This window comes from Amphiprion ocellaris, chromosome 24 (genome assembly GCF_022539595.1).
Source record: "Amphiprion ocellaris isolate individual 3 ecotype Okinawa chromosome 24, ASM2253959v1, whole genome shotgun sequence".
Classification (NCBI taxonomy): Eukaryota; Metazoa; Chordata; class Actinopteri; family Pomacentridae; genus Amphiprion; species Amphiprion ocellaris.
The window spans coordinates 12,975,217-12,994,428 of NC_072789.1; the positions used below are offsets into that span (position 1 = coordinate 12,975,217).

General features: G+C 38.9%; 1 long non-coding RNA gene across 1 annotated transcript in view; it reads left to right on the top strand.

Moving 5' to 3' along the window:
* The window catches only part of LOC118469986 (uncharacterized), a 66,886-nt gene extending 64,568 nt beyond the window's left edge, over positions 1–2,318 (top strand). The window contains exon 3 of the long non-coding RNA XR_008600878.1: positions 2,225–2,318. This is a non-coding gene — a long non-coding RNA (uncharacterized LOC118469986). The remainder of the gene's footprint in view (positions 1–2,224) is intronic.
* Positions 2,319–19,212: the final 16,894 nt, after the last annotated feature.

Below are 19,212 nucleotides of genomic sequence, written 5' to 3' on the forward strand. Positions count from 1 at the left end.
GTGGTGCACAATAACAAACCAATTCCTGATCTTTGAACAAATCCAGCAATCTGGAAAGCTTTAAGGAACAACTTCTGTAAAGTGTAACAATTAATTCATATAGTTAAAAAAATGGTGCGTATTCTAATAATTATTAGAGTGGTCAATTAAGCAAAACACCAAACACCTTCTTTTTTCTGTACTTTTTAATAGACGGAAATAACAATTCATTTCCAAAAACAGACTTGTATAATGTACACTACTGGTCAAAAGTTTGAGAACACCCCAATTTTTTCCATTTTTTTTATTGGAAATTCTGCATGTTAATGTCTCATTGTACTCTGAAATGAAAGCACAGAACAAATGAACAAAAGAAGTTTTAAAAAAATCAATTTAGAAACCAAAAAACATTCTAAACTTTTGACTCCTCAATGTAGCCTCCTTTGGCAGATATAACAGCTGAACACACTTGTGGCATTCTTTCCACAATGGAAATCAAATATTCTTCAGAAAGTTCTTCCCAACTCTGTTGCAGAAGTTCCCATAAATGTGTGGCACTTGTAGGTTGCTTTGCTTTCACTCTTCTGTCCAGTTCATCCCAAACCAGCTGCATGGGGTTTAAGTCTGGAGACTGTGCTGGAGACTCCATGTTTTCAAGCTTATCATCTTGTTCTTTTTTCCTAAGACAGTTCTGGCATAGCTTGGATTTATGTTTTGGGTCATTATCCTGATGTAGGATGAACCCCTGACCAACTAGGAACATACCAGAAGGTACTGCATGGTGCTGCAGAATGCTCTGGTAGCTGTTTAGGTTCATAGATCCTCTCACTCTGTACAAGTCACTGACCCTGGATGCAGCAAAACAGCCCCAGACCATCATGCTTCCTCCTCCATGTCTGACAGTTGATGTCACACACTGAGGAACCATCCTTCCTCCTACTAGATGGTGTATAAAAATCCTGTGTGATGAACCAAAGATTTCAAATTTTGAATCGTCAGTCCATAACACCTTCTCCCAGTCTTCATGAGTCCATTGAGGGTCTTAGCAATGACTTTTTTGCTGCAACTCATTCTGTCAAACCTGCAACTCCAAGTCTTCTCTTCCAAACTGAAACTGAGACTTCTTACTACGACCACTATTAAGCTGTGCTTGAAGCTGTTGTCCTTTGAGCCGCCAATCATCAAGCTGTTGACTCTCAGAAACTTGTCTTCTGATTCTGTTGTGGCTTTGGGTCTTCCAGACCTCTTCCTGTCAGTTTCTCCCACTTTCTGAGTGTCTTTTAATGGTGACAAAAACTGTACTGACTGACACCTTGACTTTCTTCACAATTTCTCTGGATGAAAGACCTACATTTTTAAATGTTGTGATGGTCTGTCTCTCTTCTATTGTTAATTGCCTTATCCTGACCATATTTATAATATACTACAATATTGTTCAAATAATTCTGGTGCCGCGATGTGTTCCCACACTACTTTTTTTTTAGACAGATGGGTTGTAAGTAATCAAGAAAAGCTGGGACACCTGTAGGATTTGGTAGCACCAACTTTCCAGGCTTGATCAACCTCCACTGCTGCTTTAACAGCTTTAAGTTGTGAACCCATTTCTTGTTAACTAAAAAAGGCCTTTTTATATAATTCTGAAATGCACATTATTTTTCAGTTTTGGGTCAACTTAGTTTTTGTTTTTTGTTGTTTTTTTTAAAACTCTGGCAGTTCACCACTTACCTTTGTACCATTTCAACCTATTCATTGGACTTGACCTACTTGAACTTCAATAAAAAAATTGAAAAATTGGGTTGTTCTAAAACTTTTCACCGGTAGTGTATATTAACATTAAAACCTTAATTTTACTTTTTTTTTTTTTTTTTACCTTAAAACACGTTATTTATTACACAAAACTATGCAATCCAAGTTTACCGGAGTAAATATATATTTTGAAAATTATATACAATTGATGACAATTAGTTTAAAAAGAAACACTGATTCCACAAGTTTACATAGATTTTCTTGTTAAATAAGAGACACTTTGCACAATTAGAAAAGTTTTTATGCATGTGAACATCCTTAAAATGACAACAAACAAAAACACAGGATCTTATGTGAAATGAAGGCTGGAAAATTAGCTTCTATATGTGGATTTATTGTTTTGAATGAATCTACACACATATTGTAGGAACGTCTACTGCTCTATTTACTGTATAGACTGATTTTTTTTTGTTTTGTTTTTCTGTCTTATTACTAAAAGGAGTCAACCACTGTGCAGCCGCTGCATTTCAAATCTTTCAGTCACCAAGAAAAAGGCTACTGAGAATCATCTGGAGGAGGCTCATGCCAGGTATGTCATCACGGCTGTGCTTGTGTATTTCCAATGGTTTAATTGCATTTTAGACCTCCTCTGAAGCCTCCAGTGTTCTGAACATTGATTTCTGTTGAGAAACTTTAAAGAAAATCAAATGGCTGTTTGTAGGAATGTCAGAGACAGATGTGTGGTTTCACGGTTACTGTGTTGTGTCTGCTGTCCTAAAGGGGTCTATCCTGCTTGCAACACTTCGCACAGGAAAGTCAGGGCGAGCTCTAATTTAAGCGCGAACCTGTTATTGTCATATCTCAATTCCCGGTTGCAAAATCATGCAAAACTGATTGGAGTCTTTCCGGAGGGTGTGTCAGTGTGAAAGCAGCGAACCGTGCTGATTGAAAAGATTTACTGTTGTTTGTTGCTGATCAAAACCGAGGGCCATGCTGTGCTGCATTAATCAAACCCTGCGCGTGGAAAGGCCCGTCGCTGATCAAAAACAAACTGAGTTCAAACTGTAAAAACCAACAACAACAACAAGAAATATGTGCCGGATTAGATGCAGCTCTTATTTGACAGTGTCTCCATCAAGCACTTTGATCTAGAATCGCCACCGCTGGAGCAACATCTGTGCTACTTACTAATGGCCACTTTAAAGTGAGATTTTAGTGTGAAATGCAGATTTAATCGCATTAGACACCATATAATGAACAAACAGCATCCCATCCAGTAAGTCACACTGCTGCTTTCAGATTTACAGGATAATACAGCAGCCATATTTACAGCACAGCGTCGCCTCTTTAGCACCAATGAGGCTCAACATCTCAACATGTCAACCCTCACATCAATGCTCACTAATGTGCATTTGATGTTAGTGTCCTTCACTTCATGCCATGGTCATGGCAACCGCAGAGGACATTAAATTACTCTAACATGACTGCTTTAATTTAAAGCAAAAAATACATTAGTACCGCCCTGGACCACTGACCAAGCCTTTGAAAGCTTTTCAATACTCATGTTGGCATGTCCAAGTGGTGCTGTTTGTATACTGGAAGTCAAATCACAAATTCACAATGAAAAAAACTACAAAGCTAGCACTAATGAACCTTACTTTAAAGCTCAAATGTGAAGCTACTATTAGAACAATGTCAACTCCAACAAGAAAACTGCAAGAAAAGTAAACAGAATGGGTTAGCTGTAACCAGTAAAGGGGCACCATGACAAAGACTTCTGCGACGCTTAATGATTTCCAGACAATCAAGCCGTAAAAGCTGCTTTTTCACCCATATCATGCCGTCGTGGCTTAAAACAGAAATATCAGCACAGCATAAATATCTGGTAAACACTGGGGCCCAAAGGTGCTCCTGATCACCTTAAGTAGCCACTCACAGCACCAACAGAAACCAACGACTAGAGCCGCCTTCAAGATGACCTCAGGGGTCATCACAACCCCCCTCCTCACTTCGGTGCTCATGGAGAATAAGCCTTTTTCTTCTCTGTCTCAAAAAGCCTCTTCACATATAAAGCACAGAGTGGTCTCTTGGCAACCGGCACATTATTCTATTCTATTAAAGGCTTCAGGATTAATAATTGTGGTGTTTAATCTGAAGCATGGCCAGTGTCCAGCCCGGCTCCCACTGCTCCGCTGTGCTGTGCTGTGCTGCGTTTAGGTCTCAAGCAGCCGAAGGGTCGCTCAGGTCTCCAATAGGCCTCCTTTTATGGAATGTCAACAGCTGGAGGAAAAAAAAAAAGCTCTGAAGAAAGAGCAGGTTCTTGCTGAGACTCCAAATAAAACAATTTACACATGACTGGGGACCTTGACTCAAATCCTCCTGAGCTGGGAGCTAATTAAAATTGTGACCTTGCACAAAGGGGATCATAAACAATTTTTATCCCCTTTGCTCTGCTCTGGCGTCGTTCCTTTCTCTATCTGCCTCTTTGTCTTTGTACACGTTAACATCCACATACTGTACGAGTCTCTGGGGAGTCCGGCAGAGAAAAATGAATTACCGATTTCACTCTGGCAACTTGGCTAAGTAGCTTACAGTAGCAACAACTGCCCTCTTTAGGGCTGCGGCTGCACATTCAGATGTAAATGCTCAGCACGGGGCTCTCACTGATCACTCGCATGTCATAATTACTGTCACCAGCCAGAGCGTCAGAATTTGAGCTATAAGTCTGTTGACTTATAGGATATGCATGAATTGCCCACGCACGAAAAATGCTGCGGCGCATAAAAACTTGTCGGCCTTCTGAAGTTCAGTCTCGACACTTTGGAGAAAATGAATCACTGCAGCAGCGGCGGCATAAAAATGGGTCAGTTAATACGTCATCGACCAACAGCTTTGGGAGAAATATTGATTATACTCTGTTAAAAAAGAGGCTGACATTTGATGAATACCTCGATCAAGCAAGTCGATCAAACTGGATTCTGTTACATGCACAAGGGCTTTGGTGCAGAGACCTTGTAATGCACACGAATGGGATGTGGAGGCAGCTGCTGATGATAAAATATAATAATCGACGCTGGATTTTATTTAGCTATAGTCAAATAATGTACATCTTAGCATCCTGCTAGGTCACAGGTGGTGTTTAAATGTGTTTACCTTTAAGATATGGAGCTGTCAGTTGGAGTGGCAGTGGGTGAGCAGGAAGCAGTTCAGTGTCTTGCTGAAGGACGTTCGGAGAGGATAAACAGCTTTTGATGGATACACAGTTGCTGTCGGCTGGGATAGAACCTGTAACCTTTACGATAAAGGAAGGTCTCTGTACCCACTAGGGCACCCACCTCATTTCTTTCTTTGCAGAACCAAGGTCAAGAGCGCCTGTGTGTGTTGCGTTTGCTGTCGGTGTGCATGTCAAAAGACGGAGCTGGGGCTCATAATCTCTACACAAATAGGAGGGATGTGACCATGTCTGCCAGTTGGTGATAGGAAGAGTAGTGGAAAATTTCAAGTACTCTTATTACTGTCATGAAGTGCTTGTTGCATGCACTTGAATTTTAGGAGAACACTGCCACTTCCATAGAAGCACATTTTAGATGCAACAACTACTTTAGGAAGAGTAAAAATAACCATGAGCACAGTCTTTAATGTCTTTCTGTTTTTAATTTCTAAATACCCACTTCCAGGAAACCATTCTGACTTTGTATTGCTAATTATTAGCCAACGATGCTTGTGGATTCATGTTAAACTCAAATACCAGACAAAGGAGTCATATTTATTTAAAAATAATAGTAGTTCTCCAGACATAATAACATCATATTCACATGATTATATAACATCCAATCCAATCTCATTTAAATGTTGTTTTCTATAGTATCTGGATGGTTAAAGATATTGACCTTCTCAATCCCAAAACCCACCGACACGTTTAAAGGATACGTTGTCTTGCCACCATTTATCAGAGCAAGAAGCTGTACAGACAGAATGCTGGATTTTCAACTTTCCTTGAACATATCGTGTGGTGCACTGTTCTGTTTTTGAAACTTAATCAAATCTAAGCTGATATCTAACAGCTAATATCTGTAAAAGTATAAGATGATTTAAATACTGTAAAACAATACGTCTGTTACTGAAATAGGATGCACTTTTACATTGAAGTTTTTTTTTTTAATGTAGACATTTACAATTTGGACTTGTTTTTATTTTTATTTCAGTCAACATATAATTTTTAAAATTTATCTTTATGATTTTTTTCTATAATTTTATAAATTAGGGGAAATCTGGAAAATACCAGTTATGTAATTTTTCTTTCAAATATTGGCAAATTTGTAAAATAATATGTTTCTTTGTAATTTTATGGTTCCACATTGCAAAAGAACTAATTATTCTTTTAAAAAAGACAGATTTTTGATACGTACATTATGCATAGTTGTGGCCTGTTAATTTTTTTTTTTTTTAACCAAAACTGCGATTTAAAAATCATGAAAATCTCTAGCATAGTAGTTAGAAATGATTTACCATTTTTCAATCCTAAATGTGTTTGGTTTCTCTTTAAAAAAAATTGCAAAATCTATAAAATTGTGTTTTTGCTGATTTAGATAAAGTTTACATATGTACATCTAAAACTTTTTATTCATAATTATGTAAAATTATAAATAAAATATTATTCATAATAAATTGTAATTATAAATAATAATAATCATAAAAATAATAATATAAATAGAATGCATATATATATAATTTTATAGGTAGATTTTTCATATAATTTATTTCCTTAGGGTTAACATGTAAATTAATTCTTTTTCTGTTATTTCACCAGGCATTATGTGTAATTTACCAAAATGGGAAAATCCGTATCAATACATTGTAAAAAATATATAAAATAATTTTTTTAAAAATTCAAAACCAGCCACAAAGTAAAATGTGCAAATGTTAAAAGAAGACCTCGAGTTCTTCCTCAAACTGTTGATTCTTCAGGACATTTCAAGACATTTGGGCTGCACCTGCATGAGCTGCATGGTGATAAATCACATCTTTTATAGTACCTACCCTCACCTGTCGGTGCAAATTATTTAGAAGCCCTCTGATGTCAGGACAGAGGCCAATAAAAGTCAGAGACTATTAATGAGATTTTCATTTAAATGACTTCCCCGTCTGGTCCGATGACAGAACTGAAGACTTTTAAAATGTCTGCAGGTGGGTTTTCCAGCAGAGTCCTCCCCTACCTTGTCCTGCATGGCTGTAATGAGACACCCGGTTAGTAGAAAGAGATTCAGCTGAGAGACAGAAGGCGCTCAGCAATCTTCCACTGAGCCAAAGATCTCAGCAGCACCCTGAGAGGCTTCGCTCGTCTGATGCTTGTTAATCCTGAGAATGAAATGAGGTTAACAGCGCTGAGTGGTTCAGAAACAGCCATCAGCAGTATGGTGTGATTTTTGATCCGCCGATAGAAGAGACTCTTGAGTTCTTGAGATTCTGACAGTGTAGACGAGTCCGGACTTGTGAGGCGAGATAGCCCTGATTTGAAAGTAATGGTGTGTTTAGGCCATCGGTACACTAAAGTTTCCAAGTTTAAATGTTTAGCCATCATACATGCTACTTACTTTGTGCAAGATGTGTCTTCAAACATGTAAAAAACACCTGAATGAATTTGTCAGTAAGATTCAAAAAATGTTGTAAAGTGTCTGCTTTTCTTCATTTGTTATTCATACTATAGAGCTGCATTTTAATCGTTTCATGTGCATTCTAAAACACTGTCTTGCCTCAGTATTTTAATCATTACATACAGCCTCCGACTCAGTTTGTTTGGGCATTTTTCTCTGATGGTGGCTCAAAATATGACCTGTGAAGTTTATTCTTGACCGTAAAAGCAGTAAAACAACCTCACATCAGGGTCCATTTAGTGCCAATTTTGCTGTTTTTCATTATATTGCATGAACTTTTGTACTTCTGTTTCCAAGGTCAAGAATGAACTCTGAAAGCAATTTTAAAGGCAGCAAACAACATGAAGTCTGAAAAATATACAACTTGTAGCCTGGTTCACGACCCGTGCATCGCTGTGCTGAGGCACTTGAATAGGCCTGCTGTTGTGTTCTGTTGGCAATTGGTAACTTTCAGAGTAGTTAAGTAGTTTCAACTAACCCTTCAAACTTTCAGGAAAATAAGGACAGAGAGGACTTTTAACCCTGTATCAGTTCATAACCATGGACTCGACTTTCCCTTCCATGGCAGTAATGTGGAGGTTAAAAATGCATGTCTGTATAAAATCAAGTATTTAGAATATTATTGTATATCATACAAAGTTAGCTCAATGTGTCACCACAACTCATCCTCCTCTATAATTAATCCAATCAGCTGGTCATGGACAACTCAGGCTTCCTGTGTAAGATTCATATTCAGAGTGTCAAAGTATGTTTCATGCCATATTTTTATGCTCTAATGCTTCTTGGTTATTTGTTTTATGTTTCTCAATGCATGACATTGAATAGAATTTCGCTCATCCAGGCGTGTCACTAACACTGCACAAATTTATTGCTTCAATAATTTGCATTTCATCCTTCTTAGATTGCTATCTGTGTGACGGAAATGAAGGCCTGTAATTTTGTGACTCATACATCACTTTTTGGGCCTAATCAGATTCTACAGTATGGAACTTGCTGAGGAGGAAATGTGTTTATTTTTATTTTTTTTAATGTTAGTTTGTTGGTTTCATCACTGCAGTGATTCTGAAATGAAATTAGCAGTCAGTCAAATAAATGGTGGCTCTGATGTTTTCTTATCATTAAAGCTTAGATTCAATGTTGCTACTATGTAATATAATACTTTCAGGTCATTGTTTTAGCTTCTAACATTTGGTTCGTTTCAGTCATTCTTTGTAAATATAACATTTGTGATCATTGTTAAGCTGACGATACACAACTGCATGACACAACCATCACTTTTGCCTTGTTTATTTTTTATTTTTTATTATTATCCACCTTTGTTATACAGGTGCAGTTTTCAGTTCATGTCTTTCCAAGCAGTTCTTAGGCACTTTTGATGTTTTTAATCATTGTGGGCTCATTTTTGGCTGCAATGTAAAGTCCTACACCGCTATGGAAACAAAATCAAGACCTTTAGCAAAGTTAGAATGCTGTTTTGTTTTTGTTTTTTTAAAATGAAAGTTGAATTTCTTTGATTACTTATTTTATGAAAATTGAAAAAAAAAAAACATGTGACTCAAAAATGGCGAGTCTACATAATACAGATATTTGACTATTTATATTTTAAATTTGCTTCTATTCTTTTGTGTTATCTTTGCAAACAGCCTGCAGTTTAGCTGGAAAGTCTTTGAATTTATTACTTTGTTGGTCAAAGCTGAGTCAATAATGGCTTCACAGCTTCAACATTTAGTTTTTACAGGATCTAGTTAGAGCAAATGGTGCCTCTTTTTGGCAAATTTTTAAATGAGACCTGTAGAATCAGGTGATTTTGATGAAATATCATGATTTTAAATTGAGATTTGCTTAATGAATGGATAAGTTCCCCACAAAAGTTCTGTTCAAAAGATGAAAATCCGCCAATTCTTCTTTCTGGTTCTGATAAATGGTGTATTTTGGTCATTCTTTGAAGGATAACTTGCCTTTTAAGCCTGCTGGTAGTTTTGTGGTTCAGAGGGTTAATGCTCCAGTGACAAAAGGTTGTACAAGCTTGTTTCATTCAGAGCAGGCTGATCTTTAAGGTCTTCTTTCTTTTTCAGACTTAGAAAATGTCATTCATGCATTTGTAACCTTCAGACTCAATTACTGTAATGCACTTCACTCTGATATGAGTAGAGGAATTATTCATAGACTTCAATTAATCCAAAATGCTGCTGCTCTACTTTTAACTTGTTCTAATAGAAGTGACCACATTATCCTGATTTCTTTCTGGCCTTTACTGGTCACCAGGTGGGTTTAGAATACTCATATTTATTTTATTATTATTATAATTTTTTGTTTTTTCTATTGTTTTTTGGGGGTTGTTTTACATTGTTCTTGATATATTTTGCTTGTTTTTTGTTCTCCTTGGTACTGTGGTGCTTATTTTGTTTAATATATTTTGTTGTTGTTTGCTAATTTCTTCTTTTTCTAGTTTTTTAGCTGATTTCTGCAGCTCCTCACTTTTTCTCTTCCAAGAAACTCTTCAAGTAAAGACTATGAGAGCACTTGGAAGAGCAAACTGAATACCTCTTGTGGTACGATCGACACTAGACACCCAGAAATGTATTAAACTAATAATGAATTATTATTTGAAGACTGGCCCCCTTTTGGGGAAACCTTGACTGGATCTGTAGATGAAGTTATTAGACTAATTACAGAAGCTTCGTGAAAGTAAAGGTGGTGGAGCAGCTCTGGATGGCTATGCTTCATCTTGGAAAACGTTCAAGGGCCACTCACAAGTCTTTCATCGGCTGAAAGTGGCCCCTGAGTGGGACTTTGAGCACCACTGATCTACAGCAGCATGTGTCACCGAGACCATCTGAGCTCGTAATTAACTGGAGGAGTTGGCCTCGCTCACTCGCCACCATGGCAAGAGTGCAAAACTTTTCTTCAGTGCATGTTCGCGTAGCGATGAGGAAAATTTTTATTGAAGACAAAGAGGGCGCAGGTAGCCTCTGCTTAAATCAGAATCACACATGCAGGGCGGCGGATTGCCGGCGCTGAGATTGCTTACGCTCCCCTTAGTGTCTGAACTCATCCAGGAACACATAAGTGAAATAGGGGTCATCTCGCTCCTCTGCAGTCACCCAAAGTTCCCCTGTAAGTGTGTGTTAGTGGATATATGTGTGTGAAGGACGGCGAGTGAATGAAAAACGCAAGGCAGCAAATCTTTCTGCTGATTATTTATATATTCTTTTGAAAATCATGCAGCAGCTCTCCCCTCCACTCGTAAAGGCACTGGTTGTGCTCATTCAGCTGCTCTATACTATTTTTATGGACAACAACAATAGCAAAGCATCATGACCAACAACCATTAACAACAAAGGCACACTTGCTTTCTGTGCTCCGTCCCCCGGAGCGTTTGATGAAAGGTGCTGCAGAGAAACACTGCCACAAGCAGACGGTGATATTTGTTAACTGAATGATGCTTCAGGGCTTTGATATACTGGCCGAGACATATGAGCGCCCGGGTTTCTGCCCCATTGGCTAAGAGGAACATTTCCCCGCAGTCTCGCGATCAGTTTCCACCCATGAGGTGTGTTTCTCCACCTGCGGCGTTTGTCACGGCGCTGTAAAGCATCGGCCCTCCAGTCGCATGCCGCTGCACTAAAATGCATCACACGGCGAGTTTGTCAGTTGGGGAAATATGAGCATATGCGGCGCTTTATGTGTGAGTGTTACGACACCTTAAGCCAAGCCTGCCTGCCCACGCCGAACAATAGCAGCTTCTTCCAAATCAGGTCGTAGCATTTGCATAGAAATTGGTTCTAGATCTGGAGATGGGCCTTCTAAAAAAAAAAAACCTCTCCTTCTCGCTCTCTATTTCTGTGTCAAACACACACAAATAAACAAAGTCGTGCACAGAGTGGGCTCCTCCAAGGCCCAATCACTTCAGAACAATGAGCTCTCCTCAAGGAAGTCAGAGGGAGGACATGATGAGAAATAGATCTAAGACGATGCTTCATGTTTACCAAAAGAAGGCGAGTGGCATCCGGAGAGGCTTTAACATGCAGCAATCTTCTCTTTTAAGAGATCTGCATGCCTTCACTGCTCCAACACTCCTGTTTCATATTCATATGTTGATTATGTAAGGAGCTCCTTACAGTTTTGCTGTTAAATATGCTTCGTTGAGAGCACAATAGAAGGAAGAAGCAACAAGTCCTCCAACAAGTCAGTTTGTCATTGAATCTTATTTGAACCTATTTGAGCATATTTTATCCGCTACCTAGAGTAGCAAGAAAATACTATTTTGCCAGCCAAAGTCGACCTCATCTGACTCACCGGATGCAGGATGCAGATGTTTTTTTGCGTATTTTCAGAAACTCTTTCACAGCAGGAAACGACAGCAACAACCTCTGAAGACTGAAGCTTCTCCTCAGATCTCAGTCACAGTCACCTGAAAAAGCTTTTTTTTTTTCAAAAAGAAAAACAGCTTGTGCCTCCTAAAAAATTAGAGCATGCTGAAGAAGTTTTTTTTGCTGTTATTTCACTTTAAAATGTGTTCTATCATCATTCCATGCAAAGTGAAATATTTTAAGCCTTTTTTGTTTTCATTTGGATAATTATGGCATTTATCCATCCATCCGTTTTCTTCCACTTGTCCGGGTTCGGATCATGGAGGCAGCAGATGAAGCAGGTCATTCCAGACATCCCTCCCCTAGCGACGCTTTCCAGCTCTTCCTGGGGGATCCAGAGGTGTTCCCAGATGAGATACATAACATGAGTCCTGCAGATCAAAAGTATGTTCAAGCTTCACCGGTTGCTGACTGATGTCCAAATCACCATGTCGATCTTTTATCAGTTAGTCTTATCAGTGGTCTTTTATTGTTCTTTGTGGTGTTGTCTTTTGCAGGGAATCAGCCGTTGTCGTGACAGTTTCAGCTTGCTTGTTTTTTGACTCCAAGTTATAGTGGCTATAAGTTTACAGAATATTGGATAAACAGTGCACTAGCCTTATTAAAGTGCCGGCTTTCTTTCCTTTCTTTAAAATCTTGTAAACACATTTATTTGAAGGCGAGCGTTGTCTTTTGTCTTTAACAAGCCAAAGCTTCTCTTTGAAGAGACGGTGAGGCTCTTCCCCAGTGGGCGGCTGTACAGGAAAAGAAAAAACGCACCTAGGGCTGCTGTCGGCCAACTGAATAAGCTGACCAAGCCAGTGTGGAGGCTTTCATCTGCCTCACATCGATACCGCTGTCCCAGTGCTGTACTCCTAGTTAGCAGTGGAGAGCTGTAGCATGCAGCGTTATTACTGTGACGTTCTTTTGATGTGAGACTGTGTAGGATCGTGTCTCCATGTCGGATCCTTGGTGAGCGTCCACTGCAGGTAAAGCAGGAGACATCCTCCTCCATCACCCTGAACATTGACCTCTGGCTTCCTGAAGCTGATGGAGGCTGATGGGTGAACTGCAGACCAGCAGACCAGCAGCAGGGAGACGCTCAGCTGCAGTGACAGATACCCCGGCAGGAATCATGAGCTAATGCCAGGCTGGCTGATGCACCGTCTAGATCTAAAGAGCACCTTTCAGTCTCACCTGCCATATCAGAGTGTGAGATCTCGAACGTGTCAGAGTCGGGGTGAGCTCAGAGAGTTTTCGTCGCGTCATCGGAGGTGTCAGCGTCGCAATTTTCAGAAAAGAACTCATCACCTTCACGCTGTGAGGCGCTGAAATGGCGGCGGTGACAGAGAAACCTGACAAATGTCTTTCGGAGGGAAGAAAACCTCATCTGTTTTTTTTCCTATCTCATCCCATTATAATGCCCTTTAAAGCATTTTTGCAACAGAAACACCTGAACAAAACTACCGCATCAGACATTCAGAGATGGTGAACCTGGATTTGGTTTTCATTCATGAACAAGCCATGCAGCTGTGTTGGACATCTGGAACAGTGTCTCTGTGCCGTCAAAACCAGTTGAGAGAATTACATTTTGCATGAATATATATATTCTAGCTGAGCTGAATGTGTAAGGGTATTATTAAAGTTTTTTTTTTTTTTTTTTGGCCTTTTTGTCAGCTTTATTGGATAGGCATAGTGAGAGAGAGACAGGAAACAGGGGAGAAGAGTCAGGGGAAGACATGCAGCAAAGGGCCGCGAGCGGGAATCGAACCCGGGCCAGCTGCGTGGGGGACCAGCCCTGTACATGGGTCACCCGCTCAACGCGTTGAGTTATACGAGCGCCCATGGGTATTATTATTATTATTTAAATTCCAGTGACACTGCAATGATAGAACAGTACAAGACAGGGGTGTCAAACATACGGCCCGGGGTCCAAAATCAGCCGTACAAATTACAAAGAAGACATTTAACATTGTGGAATATATATAATGTCAATCAGCAGCTTTAGTACAAAAGACTTTGGTTTGGCTGAACCCAGTTGTTGATGCACTGCCACAACTTTTATGTATTTTTTATGTATAAATTTAGTCCATTTACAAGGCAGGGGGATAAATTAACATTTCTTCCTTAATAGTTTGTGTGGTGTGTTGGTCAGGGTTACTACGCTGGTGTGGAAATGAATGTAAATTTTTTAAAAATTCTACATTTTGACAAGTTGTTTTTATCCTAAAATAAAATACTAGATTGTTCAGTTCCAGATGACTGAATGTTTTGTGCCTTTGTAGACACACTGTGATCTGTAAGTTGTCATGTGTAAATGATAAACTGAGGTTTAACGTTGTTACTCCACCAAGGGACGTGGCTGAGCTATGTGACAATCGGCATTCGTTTGTCTGTCCGTCTGTCTGTCTGTTAACAACATTACTCAAAAACGGACTAACAGATTTGGATGAAATTTTCAGGGAAGGTCAGACATGATACAAGGACTAAGTGATTAGATTTTGGAAGTGATGCAGCTTATAGTCTGGATACAGGGATTTGTTAAAGATTTGTGTATCATTGCGAGATAGCGGCGTCACCGTCGGAAATGATAAAAGGAACAATTGATGAAATTTTGGGGTACATATTTAGGTCACGCAATTCGGTATCCATACATAACGTGCACATGCATAAGACATGCCTGTGCTCAGCGCAAGGTAATTTTTTATTAAAGATTTCATCCGTCGGAAATGATATGACTGAGCAGCCTTGGTGGAGTACTGCGCTCTCTGAGTACTTTTCATGTTGGAACTGCACTTATTTCTCTTAAGAAGTTTCAGGTTGTTCATGTTTTGCAAAAAGATATATTCAAATAAATGTGAACATTTTCAGAAGGTACTTTATTGCTCCAAAAAAAAGGAAAATATTTGAAATTTACGTTATTTATAGGTTATTTTGCTGTGATTTTGCCGTTTCGGCCCACTTGTGATCAAATTAGGCTGAATGTGGCCCCTTTACTACAATGAGTTTGACACCCCTGGTATAATTGGTCGCTAAATAAAAGAACAGAAAGAGGAAGGAAACCTTTTATTTGCTATTGAAAGAGTGCTGAACTCACTCAGAGAACAGGCTTTGGAATGAAAAAAAAATTAAATCATAGGTTTGAAACAAGAGCTCAGATTCGGCCATGTTTTCGTCTATTTAATTCCTGGCAAATCATAGTGTGATGCTTATAGGGCTCAGACTTTGAATACAACCCCACAGAGCTGCCACTTAAGTGTTTCCTGGAGTGCAAAATCCGCATTATGTGTTCAACAAAGAGCAAAAAAACCCCACAAACGCCCTCCTTGCTGTGACTGCGTGTTCCGTCTTATTATTTATGCGCTCGCCTTTTGAAATCCTGGGAGCTTTAAGTGCTGGAGACGAGGGCACACGCTGGAACAGCTGATGTAAAGGTAACAGCTGGAAATGTTTTACATCCGCTCCAAATGAAGAACTCTCGTGGACCCCGTCGGCTTTGTACGGACCCTTAAATTTTACAGTAGAAAAGTGGCCGTGGATGGAGATGGAGCCCGTATGTGAAGCAGGGTTCAGGTGAATTCTCTCCACAATGGATGTCTGGCTGTGCTTTTCTTCTGCACACCAGCCAGCATGTTAACACTGCTGACATTAGCGGTGTAGGGGTACCGGGCCGTAAGCTCAGGTCCCTCCGGCTCTACTCAGCGTTTGTCTCGGTGACCCACGACTGCCTACTGACAAAAAGTGCTACCTCATTTCAATGCTAATGTGCCGGTATGGGCATTTTCAAAGCGTTTGCCGCTGTTTATTATGTTCCAGCTTACCTGAGAGGAGAGGCGCCGCTTAATCCTGCAGATCCCCTCAGAGCTGCGAGGTCACGGAGATAGCGTTTAAATAGACTCCGTATTATTCCGAGGGGACGACCGCAAACCTGTAAACAGCTGACAGATTCGCCGTTTTCTCCCTTTTGTTCCTGAAGATCACAGGATTAACATAATACCTCCGATTGTTGTTTCTTCTTCTTCTTGTAACGAGGAACTCTGCAGCTCAGAGCAGTCATAATCTAGAGCAGGCGTGTCGAATTTATTCTAGTTCAGGGGCCACATTTAGCCCAGTTTGATCTCAAGTGGGCCAAACCAGCAAATCATAACATAATAACCTTAGTTTTAGTTGTTTTATGTTCACATTTAAGGAACTATCTTTTTATAAAACATTATGAACAACCTGAAATTTCTTAAGAAAAATAAATTTCAACAACATTATGCCTCAGTTTATCATTTACACATTATAATTTACAGGTTAGAGAGTATCTATAAAGGCACAAAACATTTAGTCACAGGTATCTGGAACTGAGTGATATAGTGTTTTACTTTATGATCAAAATGACAAAAGTCCACAAAAACAAGACAAAGTAATACAAAAATGAGACCAAAATGACAAAAACGAGAAACAAAATGACAAAAGATGAGACAAACGACACGAAACAAAACAAAAATTTGACAAAATTCAACAAAGTGAGAAAGCGACAAAAAATTGACAGATGACAAAAATTTGACCAAAAATGACAAAAGCGAGAAGCAAAATGACAAAAAAAATAGACTAACAACACAGATGAGACAAAAAAACACAAAACAACAAAAATGATACACAAAACTATTTATAAAGCAAGACAAAAAATGACAAAAATAAGACAAAAAACACAAGTGAGACAAAAAGGAAACACAAAATGACAAAAATATGAGACAAACGACAAAAGTCAGACAAAAAAAGATACAAAACAGCAAAAACAAGACAAAAATATTACATAAATGAGACACAAAAGAACAATGAGCAATCTAGTATTTTACTTTATGACCAGAACTAGTTGTCAAGGTGTACAAATTATTCCTATTATTCCTATTCCTATTATTTTTGGGGTCAATTTGACCCCAGGCTTTTAGCTATAAAACATATAAGACACATCAACATTTTACATAGTTTTGTTTTGGTTGTTTTGGATGATATTGAGGTCATCATAACATGCAGCTTTATAATCTTTACAAAGCTTTAGGGCTCCGAACCTTTTGAAATTGTGTTTATTTTTTCCTGGGATCAAATTGAACAGAAATATTTTTTCATTTCAAATGGTAGCCTATAGATAACAAAAATATGTGCTTTGAAAAAATTATGAAGCCATTAAAACACCAAAAAGAGGTCTCATTCCAATTTTAGGTCAGTCAGTGAGATTTTATTGTGATCTGCAAATGTCTCCATAGTACCAGGTATTCTAGATGTATGAGGTGCAGGGGGTTGTTTTGTTGAAAGGGCTACTTAGGAAGTCAAAAAACAGACAAATACCTGACACATAAACTTGGGGAACAATTTTATTTCTAATAATCTTCTGGAGGTTTGAATTGCTGGAGTCAAACAGACCCCAAGGATGTAAGATGTTAGTAAATTTGAAGGTAATGGAAGGGTTAAAAGATGGTTATATTGCTAGTTTCACCATGTAGAGGAGCAGAAAGTGTAATATTTTTCTCTAAAATGTACTGGAGTGGAAGAATAGAAGTAGTAAGTGGTATAAAAATTCCACAGCACACACTGAATAAATTGGTTTGCACGTGTGGTGTGAATTTCCTCTAAATAAGCTTTGGAATTGTTACCCTTTACTTTATTTCATGCATGTGTAAATGTGTTTTTTTAAGGGAGAGGTATGTGTGAAACAGGTTTGTCAGATAATTTGGAGGTTTCAAGTTCACTGCTGTTACCCAGCGTGAAGCTTCTGCTGATTTGTAATCAGCGCTGTAATTTATAGCCGTACTTCGCTTATTTAATTAGCTAACTGAGCACAGCGCTGTATCTTCAGCCTGTATCTTTATGTAATTGCGTATATTAGACGAAGGAAGGATTCCTCCTCCTGCTTTTGTTGTTTATTCATAAAAGCAAAGTCAACAACAATAGAAAAGTGTCATTAAATATTAATGCTATGTCAGGAGGTTTGGGCTCTGCAAGCGTTTACAGAAACAAATGAATGTGGAGCTTCAGAGAGGAAAATAAGTTGACGGGCGGAGGAGATAGTGGAGCAGCTGAAAGGTCATCCAGAGGGCAGCAAACTGGAGGATTGTTTCCAGGAAACTGTTGAGGAATAACACTAAAATACAGCATTTAGTGATTCACAGTCTTGCTCAGTTCACTACATGTGTATGTCAGCGCTGTTGGTAAAGTTAAAAGCTGAGCAAGCATCTATTATTCAGTGTTTTTTAATGGTTCCCCCTGTAACCACCCTGGAACACTTGTGAAATGTTCTGTACCAAGCGAAACCTTTAAGATGTTAATATTAGAGTTCAGGTCGATGCTGCTTTGTTGACATTTTCTCACCAGAGTCTTTGCAACGGTGCTGCAAAGTTGCAAACATTTTTTCTTTTTAAACTGTTTTAAAACTGCTTTCTGTTATTTTCAAGATTTCCCTGTTATGGAAAACTGCAGATAATAGCTAGTAAATGACACAGAAAGTATTCATTTACATGTTAACCCTGAAAAGGCCAAAACTGTAAATGAATTCTGTCATCCTTCTTGCAGGATTTTCACCATTTTTGATAAGATTCATTTCCAATGAATCTAAAGGGAACTTGGCATGATCACACGATAAGCAGCTAAAAAAAAAAAAAAAAAAAGGCAACTTAAGCATAAATTAAACCTACAATATTCATATTATCTTGTTTGTTGGCATGTATTTGAACTAACAGCCGATCTATGATGGCCAGAAAACCCCAGTGAAGTTCTGTTTCTTCTGCTTTTCCACATCTAAAAGTGGCAAAAGGTGATATTGAGGTGAAGAAGCCAAGACGGCCTTCGTGTTTCTATCTTTCATCCCAGACGTGTGAAGACTTTCCCCTCCTACCTCATCTCTGGCTTCAAATCGACTGCCGGATCACGTTCGAAGAGCCCAGTCAGTTTTAATCGCACTCTGCTTGTAGTGCTTCCAGCGACCATCGCTGTAACTGAGGGGAAACCAGGGGAAGGAGGCGGCGAGGAGAATACAAACCAGGACGTGGAAGTTCATGGCAAGTGATCCTGGATCAGCTCAGATAAAGTTACCATAGCAGAGATCAAAGCGAGCTGGTCAAGAGCAAGAAAATGAGACTTTCTTAATGAAAGTTTTACAGTTGTGTTCTTATTTCCACCAGCAGATGTCACCGAGTTGCTCATTTGGGATCCATGTTTGCTTCCAGGAAGAGCCAGTTTGCACAATTTATGTCAAATATAATTGTCAGAAAACTGTTGCCCTGTTGGTGATTGGATGATTCCAACAAGCAGCAGTTCTGGCCTGCTGTTTTTGACTTTGGCCTGTAAATTATTGCAACAAGATCAAGCCTTAATATGCAACATTTTCTTTCAAATTCCAGCAAACATCTGTAAAATTCTGATCATTTTGCTGATACTATTTAAAAAAAAAAAAAAAAGTCTGGACCAAGTACCATTTTTAAAACCACTAGTGTCTTATA